This window comes from Hesperophylax consimilis, chromosome 26 (assembly GCF_061612785.1).
Source record: "Hesperophylax consimilis isolate HC1 chromosome 26, BYU_Hcon_1.0, whole genome shotgun sequence".
In the NCBI taxonomy this organism is placed as follows: Eukaryota; Metazoa; Arthropoda; class Insecta; order Trichoptera; family Limnephilidae; genus Hesperophylax; species Hesperophylax consimilis.
In genome coordinates, this window is record NC_142861.1 from 7,165,319 (window position 1) to 7,180,516 (window position 15,198).

The window sequence follows — 15,198 nt, forward strand, 5'->3', positions numbered from 1 at the left end:
AACAACTGTTTGCTCTTAAGATCAGCGAGAAAAATTAAAATGAGCTAAGGAAAGTTATGTAGTAAACAATAATGTTTAGATTTTTATGAGTTATTTATTTATTTATTCATTTTTGGAAATCGACAGCTTACATTTAATCAGTTTGTACATAAGTATTATATATTAAATAAAACCATTTATGGATTTCCTCCTTGTTACTTTAACTGAGACAGCATAATATGGAATAAGTTTTTTTAAATTTGTGAGGAAGGAATATGAATTAAAAAAATTATACAAAACAAAAGATTATATAAAACGAAAAATTTACAAAACAATACGTTTATAGTCATGGAGAGAGGTTGTAGATAAAAATGAAATCATAATAAAGATATAAACAATAGAGACATAAACATTATTCACAAACCATCAGAGAAATATTCTTTTATGGACCTCTTGTATTTGGTAAGTTTGCAACTGAAAATATCAACCTTGGATAATACACTATTGTAATTATTGCATAGTCTGTTCAGGTAAGAATTCTGCTTATTCTAACAACAGGTTTGATGTCACTTAGTGATTATATGTTTTTAGTGAGTAGTCAATTTAAAGTGACTGATAGAAGTGTCGTTTGAGCGGGATGAGGGCGTTGCTCAAATATATATATACCTTATTTGGAAAACGAATAACGGCAAATAATACAACTATATCTTGTTAAAAGTTTTATATATTTCTAAATCTTATAATAATTAATAACCACGTTAAATGAATATCGCAGACAACTAACACGAGTGTTTATTTACGTTTCATAAACAATTAATAGTAAATTTAAAAATTCTGAATGTAATAAACTAAAATAATGCTACTTGCAATTCAGCAAATTGAATTGTGTGCAGTAGATTTTTTCATACTGTGAGATAATGATTGTGTTTTTTTTAGTAACATAACTTAATGCCAGGAGGCGAGTTATGTTTTATTATTAATGTAACCTTTATTTGAAATACGTTCTTATATCACTACCGTGTCTTTTTTATTTGATTTTCTAGAGCAAAAAGTACAATGAGTGACTTTTTGAACATGAAAAAAGACATTGATACATACATAATAATTGAATTTGACGTCTAACGGATACCAGGAAAATTCAATGATAATAGTAACGTTTCAATTTAGTGTTTTTTTTAAATGATATCATTGATAAAAAATAATATTTCGTGATCTCTGATTATGATAAGAATGTATGTTTGTATATGACGCGAAAGCTAGTGGAAGAAGAAGTTAGGGACTCCCGAGTAAGACGTTCGTAAATGGAGAAAAATTAGTACAGCTTTTTTATCTCGATACTTTTACTGCATAACCATTTCCTAATAAAATATTAGTCTTTTTTTTATAATGATAAACTAACGTTTATACGACAAAGTTTTATGCATAGCATAAAGGATAATAAATAATTAGTCATCCGAAATATTAATACAAATTGAAAATATCTCCAGAGTAAAAATAAATGCCGCCAACGGGAATTGAACCCGTGCCTTCTGATGTCAGGTCAGGTGCTCTGTATCCACTGAGCTATGTCGGCTTATGCCAACCCGCCAAATGATTCAATATGTACTAGTACCTCAATCAACAATTACTGCTTATTATATTTTTTTACCTGTTAACAACCAACTTTATTTTTGTTAGAAAGGCTTTGTTAGTGCTAAATTTCTCACTAGATGGCGTCGAGACATATGATATCTTCATTTATTGGTGAAATATTTTCGACTTGTCAAATATTATTAATTTTTTTTTATAATGATAAACTAAAGTTTATAAGACAAGGTTTTATGCATAGCATAAAGCATAACAAATAATGATAAGCAATAATTAGTCATCCGAAATACTAATTCAAATTGAAAATACCTCCAATTCCCAAGGGTTCAATTCCCGTTGGCGGCATTTATTTTTACTCGGGAGAAATTTTCAATTTGTATTAGTATTTCGGATGACTAATTATTGCTTATAATTATTTGAATATTAGTCATTCGGAATAAATGTGAATAAGTGTTCACGCAGGTCCTTGACCGAATAAGTATAGTGGACGAGATGCGACAATATTATTATTCTTAAGAACACGTGTTCCTTCTTCCTCATAACATATTCTTGCTTTACTGATAGTTTGTTATGAAATTAGTCAAATCATTATTTTTATGCATCCAGTCCCAATTTTAACAGGAATACCTAAAATTAGACCAGATTTGTAATAAATTAACAATATATCAAATAAGTAAGTGTTCACTCTTCTGTTATTCTAATTCTTGACAAGATCCGACTCAAGTATTTGATTCTCTTGATCGTGCCATGTATCCCTCGAGCGTGCACGACTGTTATTGACTGTCAACTGATTAACATAAATGGAATCTGATTTCGCACCACTGACCTTTGTGGTCTATTTTAAACTATAAGGAAATTATTTTCGTACTTGGAAATAAATAACTAATTATTATGAGTTGTTTTTCTTTAAAAACCCAGTTGTGGTTTTAGCACGAAGTACAAAGCTAATTTTAAACTGTAAATGAAACATGTTTTACAAAAAAAATGGTATAATAAACAATACTAATTTCACCTTCTTTTTATTATTAATAAACTCTTTTTATAATAAGTAATCTTTCAGATTATATTAACTCTTCTAGTAATAAGTAATCCTTCACTCAATTTTTTATTATTAATAAACTCTTCTAGTAATTTTTATTTTTTATTTATTCAATAATATTGTTATTGGGTTTATAAAAACAGTTTATTTTAAAAAAAGTTTTGCTGTGTAATTATTATTACGCGTGACAGCTGTTTCGCCCTCTGAAGGCATTATCAAACTGTTCAGAGGGCGAAACAGCTGTCACGCGTAATAATAATTACACAGCAGAACTGTTTTAAAAAATAAACTGTTTTTATAAACCCAATAACAATATTATTGAATATATAAAAAAATAAAATTAAAATGGAGTTCTACAAATTAAACTTAATAACAATAAGTATCTTCTAGTAATAAGTAATATTTCAGTTTATTTTTTATTATTAATAAACTCTTATAGTTATAAGTAATCTTTCAGTTAATTTTTTATTATGAATAAACTCTTCTAGTAATAAGTAATCTTTCAATTCATTTTTTATTATTATTAAACTCTTCTAGTAATAAGTAATCGTTCAGTTAATTTTTTATTATTAATAAACTCTTCTAGTAATAAGTAATCTTTCAGTTCATTTTTTATTATTAATAAACTCTTCTAGTAATAAGTAATCTTTCAGTTCATTTTTTATTATTAATAAACTCTTCTAGTAATAAGTAATCTTTCAGTTCATTTTTTTTTTATTTATAATAAACTCTTCTATTAATAAGTAATCTTTCAGTTCATTTTTTATTATTAATAAACTCTTCTAGTAATAAGTAATCTTTCAGTTCATTTTTTATTATTATTAAACTCTTCTAGTAATAAGTAATCGTTCAGTTAATTTTTTATTATTAATAAACTCTTCTAGTAATAAGTAATCTTTCAGTTCATTTTTTATTATTATTAAACTCTTCTAGTAATAAGTAATCGTTCAGTTAATTTTTTATTATTAATAAACTCTTCTAGTAATAAGTAATCTTTCAGTTCATTTTTTATTATTAATAAACTCTTCTAGTAATAAGTAATTTTTCAGTTCATTTTTTATTATTATTAAACTCTTCTAGTAATAAGTAATCGTTCAGTTAATTTTTTATTATCTATAAACACTTCTAGTAATAAGTAATCTTTCAGTTCATTTTTTATTATTATTAAACTCTTCTAGTAATAAGTAATAGTTCAGTTCATTTTTTATTATTAATAAACTCTTCTAGTAATAAGTAATCTTTCAGTTCATTTTTCGTGTTAATCGCACAACAGTCCCAATTGATCTCAACTGTCTGGAGCCAGTGGATTTATGGAGCTGTAAGAAAAAGGAAATAGGAGAGAAAGAACGGTTGAGAAGTACCTGGCTATTCAGATCTGGTTACCAAATAACTTTTTGTTGTGTTCGTACAAAAAGCTCTCTAACTCGTCTTGGAAGGAGCTTTATAAATAATTGGTTCTTTTAGATTAATCAGGGATTTATTGTTACTCCGCGTATTATAATGGTGACTCGATAGTCGACCTAACTAGAAGCTGGCTGATTGGAATCTGAAACAGTAAGTTTCTATGAGAGCCTTACCACTGGCCCTGGCGACTACTAGTCACTGGCTCCATCGTGCGGACTTCCACGCAAGCTCTATGCACTGCCATCTGTGCGTCCATCTATGAAGCTCTTACTTCCCAACACGTTCAAATTGAAATTATATTTTAATACTACTGTGATATACAAGCATTTTCAATTTGCTTGTTCTCGATGCTTCATGGCTACTATCATAAGCTTTTCTAACTCATTTCCAATCATTCCTATTTCGGCTGTCTACAGGGATAAGTATATCATGTCGTGCGATTGTCAGTGGCTTAAATTTTGATCAGAGATTATTTCATAAATTTAAGAGGCGCTTGATTTTAAATGTGTAAAAAATAAGTAACCTAGTAACACGCAAAACACAGTTAGTCATATATCAGGTTACTTAACGCAACAGACTTACAGACTTCAAAATATTTTTACCTACAAGTCCCACTGTAAAATTTCATGAAATTTGTTAAATAAGGTTTTTTTAAATATGTTACATATTTCTTACTATGAAAGTTGTCGTAAAAAGAAATACTCGTTTAAAAACTAGATAAATTATATTTGCAATGTTTATATTCGAAATAATTATTGATTATTCAAATTAATATTATTTTACGAGTACCGCCATCTTTGCGTTGAGGTTGGAAACTTTTCAGACCACCCTCGTATAATCAAGCTTGCCGAAACATTTTGACTCGAAATTTTGAAAGAACTCTATATTCTATATTTGAAAACACTTTCCTTTTGTGAAGAGAATTAGTAATAAAACTGTCACTTAACTTTTTATGCCATTCATACAATTAAAAATAATATAAATGTTTTCTTAACTTTCAACTGTTAATGTGAGAATTCTATCAATTTTTAATCTTACACTTTGACGTTTTTTTTATTTTATCCATGAAGTTAAGAATAAAAATTTTAGACAAACTGAGAAGAATAATTATTTTTCTTTCTAACGACGAACAAATCACCTATCTCCGATTTATATAGAAAAAAACTTTAATAATGCATGGACGCCCCGGTCAAATCTGTCCTTCAGAGGTTCTATTTAAATATGATGTTTGTGGCTAGTAATGTCCTTTCCATGCTTGAGGGGTTAAAATTTCTCAATTTATGTGGTAAAAAAGGCACAAAAAACGCTTGTTTTGTATCAAATATCGAGTATAAGGTATCGGCTTGTTCTTCATATAAACCGCATTCTCTCAAGGGCAACAAATTCCTCATCGCCATCATAAACTGTACTTATCGCATTCTGTTTTAATGCTAAAAAACTGGTTGGAAATAGTATTTGGGTCAGCAAAAATAAAGCTTGAGAGTACGAGAGACGTATGTCCAAAAGTGACTTTTTCGAGAAATGCAATTTAATGTCAATACCTATTGAGTGCAATTATTTTAATAAAAGCATTATTCTAGCAACACACCAACTAGCAATGTTCAGATGAATCAGTGATTAGAGTTTTAAATTATTTATTTTATTCTTTGTAACTTATGATTTGTCAATTTATTGTTATACACTGAGATTGTGAGTTTTTAGATTCTCACGGACAAAAGCATTTTTGTTGTTTGTTTTTGGGGTGTTATGCCGTGTTGCGCTAACTCCTTCTTTAGCCGACGTTTCGGACAGCGTTGCAGTGTCCATCATCAGGGCAGATCCGGTAGATCACATCTTCGGATGCGCAACACGGCATAACACCCCAAAAACAAACAACAAAAATACACTGAGATTTGTTATTTTGTTTACCTTTATAATTTAAGCACTGTGAAGATGTAAGTGAGTTAAATAATTATTTTTATACTGATTGACTTGAATGAAACTTTGCTTTGAATGGCTTTAGCCGTATTTGGTGACTAGATCTGAATAGTCTTCCTTCCTTTTCTCCATCCAATTTCCTCCCACTACTTTCAGCCATACAACATACCCCGAATGGGGATGCCATAGTCTCACTGGCTCCAGATAATCAGCACCAATTAGGACTCTTGTGTGGTACTTGCACAACAAAAAATAATAATGTTACCTTGAATTCACAATAAATAATATCAACTAGTTCAATGTAAAATAGTGTATCAAGTTTAACATACAAATTAAGTATAATACATTGCTGAATAACGTCCATAGTTGTAAAAACGAAACAGAGGTCGCTCACATGAGATTGGCTGACGATATGATGAGAACAGTTACTGCTGGCGTATTTCAGCATGTTGTAAGTTTTGGTTTCAGTTACAAAAAAATGTTAAACCTTAGCGCCGATGCCTTTTTGCAGCGTCTTTCTCTAAAATACCATCAGAATATGAAACATTCCCTCCTCATGTTGTTGATTGTTTGGATTGTACATAGTGGAAACAAGGGAGATAGGCCTTAAACCATTATTTGTTTGAAGTGTCAACCTACTAGGGTAAATCGCATCTATGCATATATCTTTCTACCTACGCAAAAAAGCATAACTTTCACTTCATAGCCGCTTTGGTATTCAGTATTTTGTCGTTGTTTTGCGACAGCCGCCACACTTCTATACTACATATAACTAAATTTGTTTCTATTATCTATGGTTTTACGAGGAGACGGGGAAAGCAAATCATGAATGCAACTGCAAGATCGTAAAGTAAAGTGGTCCCCCTTAGCACGAATATAAAATGTTGATTAAAATATTCATATGATTTGTCAAAGGCTAATATGCACAGCTATGCATCTCATCTGAGATTGAGTCTTGAAAAGTAATCTCACTGGGCACTTTCCCGGTGTCAGGTTGCAATTATTCTCGTCGATCGCGCGTTGGTGTCACCTGACACCAGTCGATACTGACTTCACCATGCTACGTTCATTTAATATAATTATTATATCTTCCTACTTGACTTATTTTTTAACCGAGCACGTATTTACGAATTTTGAGTAATCTTTAAGTATGTTGCGTATTGTGTGCTGATGATGCGGTGCTGATTGCTAACAGGATGGAAGATCTACAGTCTATCGTGTCTAGGATGAACGAACTATGTATGAAGAATGAGTTAATGATGAATGTAAGTAAGTCTGAAGGCATGGTGTTTGAAAGAGAGAGTACTAAAACAGCGTGTAATATAGTTGTGAATGAGGAATATTTGGAGCAGGTGGATGAGTTTGTGTATTTAGGAAGTATGTTTACGAGAAATGGGAAGGTTGACAGAGATATTGAAAGAAGGGCAAATGCAGGTAACTCCATTAATGGAGGACTGAACGCAGTTGGCGCTAACAAAATATTGTCATAAGAAGCGAAGTTAGCAGTCCACAATGGAATGCCTGAACCCACCCTGATGTATGGAAGAGAGGCATGAAACTGGCAGAGAAAGGATGAAAGTAGACGGAATGCTGTAGAAATGTGATATCTGAGGCGTATGTGTGGTAAAACCATGTATTACCGTGTGAGAAATGTGGAGATCCACAAAGCGTGCAAGGCTGATGTAAGCGTAATGAGTAAGATCAGCAAAGGGACGCTTAGACGGTTTGGGCATGTAGAGCGAATGAGCGAAGTAAAAAATGTAAGGAGAATATATGATGCAAATTTGAATAGTAGCAGAAGTCGGGGACGCCCGAGGAAGACATGGCACGACCAAGTAAATAAGGTACTTGAGTCGGGCCATGTCAAGAGTCAGTGCAATGTGAATGAGGCAAGGAGTGTGTGCCGAAACCGAGTTGTTTGGCAGTCCGTCCTCTCTGCTTACCCCTTCGGGGAAACGGCGTGGTGTTTAGTTAGTTAGTTAAGTCTTGTATTTTTAAATCGTATGTAATTAATTTAACGATGAATGTAAATGTTGAATGTCTTAAAACTGTGTGTATTTTTTTCTTGAATGCATCTCATATATGTTGTCCTATTATTTATGTAATTTAACTTTTAGTATCAATCACACTTAGTGTATCTGTACAGAACTTTCGTAAGAGATTGTAAAATAAATCCTTTTTTTGTAATGTATCATTTATCTTTGTAACACATAGCAAATTGGTTTCAAATATTTCATTAAATTCGTTCCATTAAAACATGCACGGTTCAAACCTTGCAAATCGTGGGTTTAACTTTTAAAACTCAGTCTGTAATAGATGTATAAATATAATATATGAACATCACATTAAAAAGGCAGTTCAAATCTTAAAAATCCCGGGTTCAACTTGTAAAACTCAGACTGCTATACAAATACAATCATTGCATTCAAAAAGCAGTTTGTTTTACCTTTACGAACTTTTTAAATACAATCTGTTATTGAATGAATGAAATAGAATCTTAGGAGTGGAAATTAACGCACTTTCCAACATCAGATCAAGCTGAAATTTGACAAATGGACTCGTTATCGAAAACAATGCATTCCATCGACTTTTGATGGCACTCATGCACACACACGCGCGCGTGCACAAGATTTTATTCTGAAATCGGATAACATTATATTTAATAAATAAAAACTTACAGCAGTTAATGTACGAAATAAATGTCGGTACTTTCCAATTTGAATTTGGTTTAGGTGTTCAGCGTCGTTGACTCTAGTGTCTGGGAAGGAAGGTTCGATGCTCAGTCAAACCAAATACATAAACAAAAATAATAAGACATTTTAAAAGTTCACAGCAGTTAAGAACCAGTCTCTGGGGAGGATGGTTAAATCCTCATCCAAACCAAAAAAATAATTACATATTTTTAAATACATCTATTAAAAAAATAATGCAATATAGTAAAAAAACTTTCTTACTAGTTGATTCTTCTAAATTCATTAAATAGCTACTATACAATATGCAATCTGTCGATATCGATACTTGGTAGCAATATGTAAATGGTTAACTGTTAAAATTTCTATCTAACAATCTGTCAATTAGGCAAATTAATGTACTGTGATGTAATTTTACGTTCAGATTATTCATTTTATGTAAATTAAAAAATCCAAATAATCATTTTATGTTCATATTTGACAGCTAAAAAAGTGTTTATTTCAACAAACATAATATGCCAAATACTTGTTTTTAGTAAATGTGACCGGTGTTCACGATATTGAACTCTTTAATTAATTATCGTTTTATGTCAACACAAGAAAGATACATTTGTTAATAAAATTTTCATCAATTTTGTCACGATATTCTAATTATGAAGATTTATATTACAGAGGTTAGAATTACAAATAATTTATTTTATCACGAATTTTGTCAAAAATCAATCATTTTTGTTAGGAAGTTAAGTATTTTAAGAATGTATACAGCGTGTCCGGGAGTAAAGTGCAAATACTTCACTAGGTGATTCTACATACATGACGGTAGAAGTAAAAAAAAAATCGAAATTCTTTTAAAAAACTTTTTTTCCCATTCTCAAATATTTTTTCCATTTAAGAATAATTTTTTTCTCAAAAAAAACAATTTAACTTTTTTACCTAAAAATTTGCATAAAACATTGGAATTTAGAAAAGTTATTTTTTTTACTTTCTACTTCTGAAATCATGTAGACCCTCCGAAGTTAGTGAACTTTACCGTCTGAAATCTCGTCTGTATGTTTGTGTACTGTTTTTTATTGTAATGTTTTTAAATGAGTTTTTTTCTTTGATTCAACCGTGGCTTAGAAAAATATTAATTTTAAGAAGAAATCTGAAGTTTATAACATGGTCAAGATCACTTTCAAATGCGAGAAAGCCAAATTTATAATTATGAATGGTTTTTGTTTTTAATTCGTAGAACTGCTTTTAATTTTTATAAAAAAATTATGTAAATCAAATTTAAGAATGTTATTGTTTTCTGCAATTATATTAGTTATTTTTATTGTGAAAACTGTTTTGGCATTCAAGGCCATTTTCATAAACTAAGGTTAGATCACGTTGGGACGACTTATTTTTATATGATTCTATTTCAATTTCAATTTTTATGATGTCGAAAATATTTATTACCGGTTAAACCGATTTATTGAGAGAGTATTTGTGACAGTAAATGTTTCTATTCTGAATTATTGAAAATGGCTTTAACCGCTGAAACAGCTATCACAATTTTAAAAACTAAAATACTTGCAGAACTAAATAACAATAATGTATTTTTATAAAAACCAAATTGATAACTTTAAAAATTCACAATATTTTTAATCTTACTAATTTTAATATCAAGGGTTATGTCACGATGTCAGTCACAATTTTTTATCACAAATGAATTTTTTTTTAACTGAAATAATATTTTTACTGAAACATTGTGAACTTGAAAGAGTACACAAGGAACAATGTGTACAATTTTTATTTTATAAAAATCTTACACAGATTTTGTCCCAGGAAATTTGGGAAAACATCAATCAAAAGCGGATATGATTCAGTGAAGTCGAATTTCAATTACTTATTCAAATTAATCACTCGGTTTATCTTTATTTTTTACAGAATCGACTTTAAAATTTGAGTTTTTAAAAGAAACACAATAAGAATGGACCAGAGTTTTCACATGAGGCACACCTTTAGAAGAATCAAAAAGAAAAACATATGATACAGGTAAGAGATTTCAATTAAATTGTTGGAAGTTTGCAAGAAAATTATTTATAATAATATTCCTCTGTGTAGGTTGTTATGGAAATTTAAAATATCTCCATAAATGATTCAACATGCCGCAGATACGATTACACGGAGAAAACTTACCGATATAAAATATTGCTAATTTATTAAAAATCGGTTGAAGTATTCCAGTTAAAAATGGAACTCCAGGCCTTTAACATATGATTCGACAGATTTCTTAACAAACTGTCGGCAAAATACAAATATGTTGTGGGGATTTCAAACACGTTTTCAAAAAAAAATCAGATATTTTCGTATTTATATTTATTAAGATAAACGCGTTCTTAATAAATCAGCCATTTTTCTCCGTGTGGAAATGTAACTCGTTATCTAAAATTTAAAAAAAAACCAACGCATCGTTATTATTAACGATTTCCAACGATTAATCCAACAAGTTTGTATTCATTTTAATGTACATACGTTTTTAGTTAATATTGATTGAACGTCTTCAATAACTTCTATCTACTAACAGATTGACTACCCATAATAGGTCATAAAAACAGGCTCATTGCATTTAATTGGTATTTTACTTTAATTAAATAACTAAGTACGTGATATTTTGCAGTTATATCGAAGATTTAAGTAAAAATAAATATATTATTTCGACTTGGAATTGATGAATACAACATTAGTTACTAGTTCCTTCTTTATTCCGAATATTATTAGAATATTATCAACTTTTTGATTGAAAACCGCATGATATCTCAAAAGTTGCATCTTACAAAGAAAATGAAAACTGTATTTAAATTTATTTAAAGTAAGTATTTAAATGTTGCTCGCTAAAAATCTAAAAATAAACCAAAACAGGCATTTATAAATTATGATGATTAATATTTTCTTTGCAATAATTTTACATTTTAACGTTTGTTTACCAATCAAAGTGAAACTAGTTGTCAAAAACAAACCTTTTTTTCAAGTTTATGAATATAAGTTAGTCTGTTAGGATTTTGAAATTTACAAAAATAGGTAAGAACGGTTATAGTGATTTGTTTTTGGGGTATTATGCCGTGTTGCTCTACCTCCGTTTTTAGCCAACGTTTCGGACAGCATTGCAGTGTCCATCATTGACACTGCAATGCTGTCCGAAACGTTGGCTAAAGAAGGAGGTAGCGCAACACGGTATAATACCCCAAAAATAATAGCTAGTTCGGTTTATATGTAGCTAGAGTTACTAGCTTGCTAATTTATTAGTGATCTCCTTGCTTGAAATAATAGCCCCGTGTGCCTCGGGTATAACGGGTCTAAAACAAAATCACTTATCAGTCAAAATTAATATATATTAAAAAAAGTAAGTGTACAATGTGCGTTCTGCTAAAATTCAGAAACTCAGAGTCCCGGTACAATCAAGGGAGTTATATGGTGTGGCAGCCTTTGAGCCCCCATCCATGAAGAAAGCTCCTGTTTTTTACCTGAAGGGCGTGCTTTTGAAGATATAAGTTTCGCTCTCTAGAAATTTCTAGAACAGTCGAGAGTATCCCACAACATTCCTGCACATTCCGGAATATTCTGGAATGTTCGGGAATAATCTAGAACGTTCTGGAATATCCCGTACCATCCCAGATCATATTGAACTAAAAACGTGATTACATGCCGTTTCCTAATTTGCCGTTTTCCGTTTAAGTAAATTCGTAATTGTGACAATACATTGGTATCTATAAATAGTATAAAACAAAGTCACTATCCGCGTCAGTCTATTTGTGCGTTTAGTTCTTCTAAACTATGCAACGGAGTTATATCATATTTATTGAAAGGAGAGAAAAGTCGACAACACCGGGTACACGTCAGTTAGTTATTATTATAAGTTTGCAATATTTTTTGTCAGTTTGAAATAGTAAATAATGAATGGGATGTCAATAGAAAGCAAAGGTTGGGTTAGTCGTAGGTATTGTATTGTTATTGCCTGATGTCCGAGAAGTAAAAGTTTCCAAGTGGTACTTAAATAGATTGATGAGGAGAATGGGGACGATAAACCAAGTGTTAGTTGTTGTCTCAGAGAGAGGTCGCTCGTATGTCATTCACTATGGTCCTCTTCCGTCTCACACGTCTTGTATGAAAACGAGAAAGACAAAAGATACTAGAACGATGACGCCACGCACGACCTTTCTCTGAGACTGTTATGGGCGTCGATAGAACCAACAAAAAGTTTTAAGTCGTAGAAAATAATATACACCATTTTATCGCAACATAAATCTTTCAAAAATATATTAACATGCTTTCTAATCTTCTTCTTCTATTTTATATTGCAGCTGTATATCTTTTTTTTATTTTAGCTCTTTTTATTCAAATACTGCACTAACTAAAATACCGACCGTATATTGACATCTCAATTTGTGTGTGTTGTATTGGGGAAAGAATATGGGAAGGGGTGGGAAAGTACCTATGTGGTTTTTCAAATCTGGTCACCAAATACGGTAAAGTCATTTCAATGCAACGGTTTGTTCATTATTAGTGGTGGTCTTTCACCAAGGTGATACTGAGAGTATTTACCAATCGTAAACGTGCCGCAAATATATCTAGTATAATTTTTTTTTTTATTATGAACATCTATTTGAAGTTCACTTTTGTTTTCGTGAATGAACGAATGCAAATCTTGGAAATGACAATTAACCATTTTCCTGAAATCCGATGAAGCTGAAACTCAGCAGATATACTCGTTGTCGATGTATTCTATCAACAATTGTGTAAATCACGCATTGTACTGGATGATGTTTAAATCCATTAATGAAATGGCCCCAACCTACATCTCTCAACTATGTATGCGTCCCGAAAAACACTAGTCTGAGGCAGTCAACTCTTAGATCAGGAATATCATCAGCTACTGTTGGCAGACTGATGGAACCTAAGCGCAAGCCGAATACTTAGTTTGGTGATCGCGCTTTCGGAGCATCTGGGCCGAAGGCTTGGAATAAACTTCCGCTGGAACTAAGATCTATAACAAGTCCAACAGAATTCAGGTTTAAACTAAAAACTTACCTTTTTAAGCTGTCATACCCTTAAATTAAATTTACCATCCCCAAGTCCAATTATATACAATTTTCCAATTATGTCCCGAATCCTGTATCTAAATTTCGCTAATAAACAATTAGTTAATATTAATTATGTACGTATTAATCTCAAGTGACTTACCAGGTAAATTTGGTACTGTATTTTATCTCCATATATAGTTAGTAATAACATAGATCATTGTAGAAATGTATTATATATTTGTACATCGCTCTTGGGGTGATTTTGCACAAAAACGGCGCTACATAAATCATTGAACTCTTATTATTACCATACGCATGAAGTCAAATACACATTTCTCTGAAATTGGAAATTGGAGGCCATTACAGCAGTTAATACGAAATAAATGTCGGTCCTACCCAATCAGGATTTGACTCCATTTTATTTATTTAAGGAGAAAACACAGATACAGACAGTAATTAAAAGAAAATTTAAAAAAAAAACTTGAGAATTCGCCTGCATCCTAACTATTTCTCACAGATTGACTGGTAGATAATAATTTTAAATATTTTAATAAGGAAAAAGTATAAAAGAAAATTATTTTGTGTGTAGATAATGCTCAATGTCAAATAAAAATGTACAAATATTTTTTATACAAGTTTAGAGATAAATCATTAAAAAGTACTTAAGGCGATGCACTACGTCATGTAATATTTTAAATTGTGCCGCTATCAATAATAACCCTTACGTAGATGGCGATAAGGTTTAAATTCCCGCTTAACACCATCCGCCTGTTTTGATTTATGCAAGAATTTATTTTATTTTGTGGATGTTCAGCCATAAATTTTTTTTTTTCGATCATTTTATAAATAACTTAATTTGCCACATTATACAATAAAATCATAACCAAAAATGGGTTCGTAAGTAGGAGATTTTGAACTTTAAAGCAGTTTTCATAGGCCTTATACATTATTTTTTCTAGGCTTATAAAAAGATTTATCTAAAAAATACTCGATTATTTCAAAGGCCAAGAAGTATTCTATTCGCAGTATTTAATTGAAGCATCTGAAACATTTCTAGGTGACGAAATTTTCGAACCAAAAACACATGATTTTGCATTACTACGTATGGCATCGCCTTAAAGAGTATAGTGAATGAAGTCAGTACACATTTTTTTTTTATAGGAAAACAGACTTCAATTTTCTACCAAAAGTACTATATGTATCAAAAAATATGTCGGAATCCTTCAGGTTTTTGTTTTTATCGTCCAATTCGCACATTCTTCTGATTGGATCCCTGACACCAGCATTTGTACGCGTCCGGTTAATATGGAATAAGTCGTTAAGCCTCGTCATTCTGGGTAACATTTTAAAATATCACAAATTAATCAAATAAAATTTACTTGCGTATGATTCGAACCTCCAGTTTCGTAGCCAAAAAACCATTAATTAACAGTTTTTTTGATTTAAATAAAGAATTATTGTTAATTTCATCTGATCTAATGAGTGCTTTACACGTAGCCACTTGTGCATTACTAGTAGTTCTGTGAACAGTAAACCT

At 30.9% G+C, this 15,198-nt stretch overlaps 1 non-coding gene across 1 annotated transcript; it reads right to left on the reverse strand.

Annotated features, from left to right (window-relative positions):
* Nucleotides 1-1,478: 1,478 nt before the first annotated feature.
* Nucleotides 1,479-1,552, reverse strand: TRNAS-UGA (transfer RNA serine (anticodon UGA)). The gene has a single exon. It is a non-coding gene; the product is annotated as a tRNA-Ser (tRNA).
* Nucleotides 1,553-15,198: the final 13,646 nt, after the last annotated feature.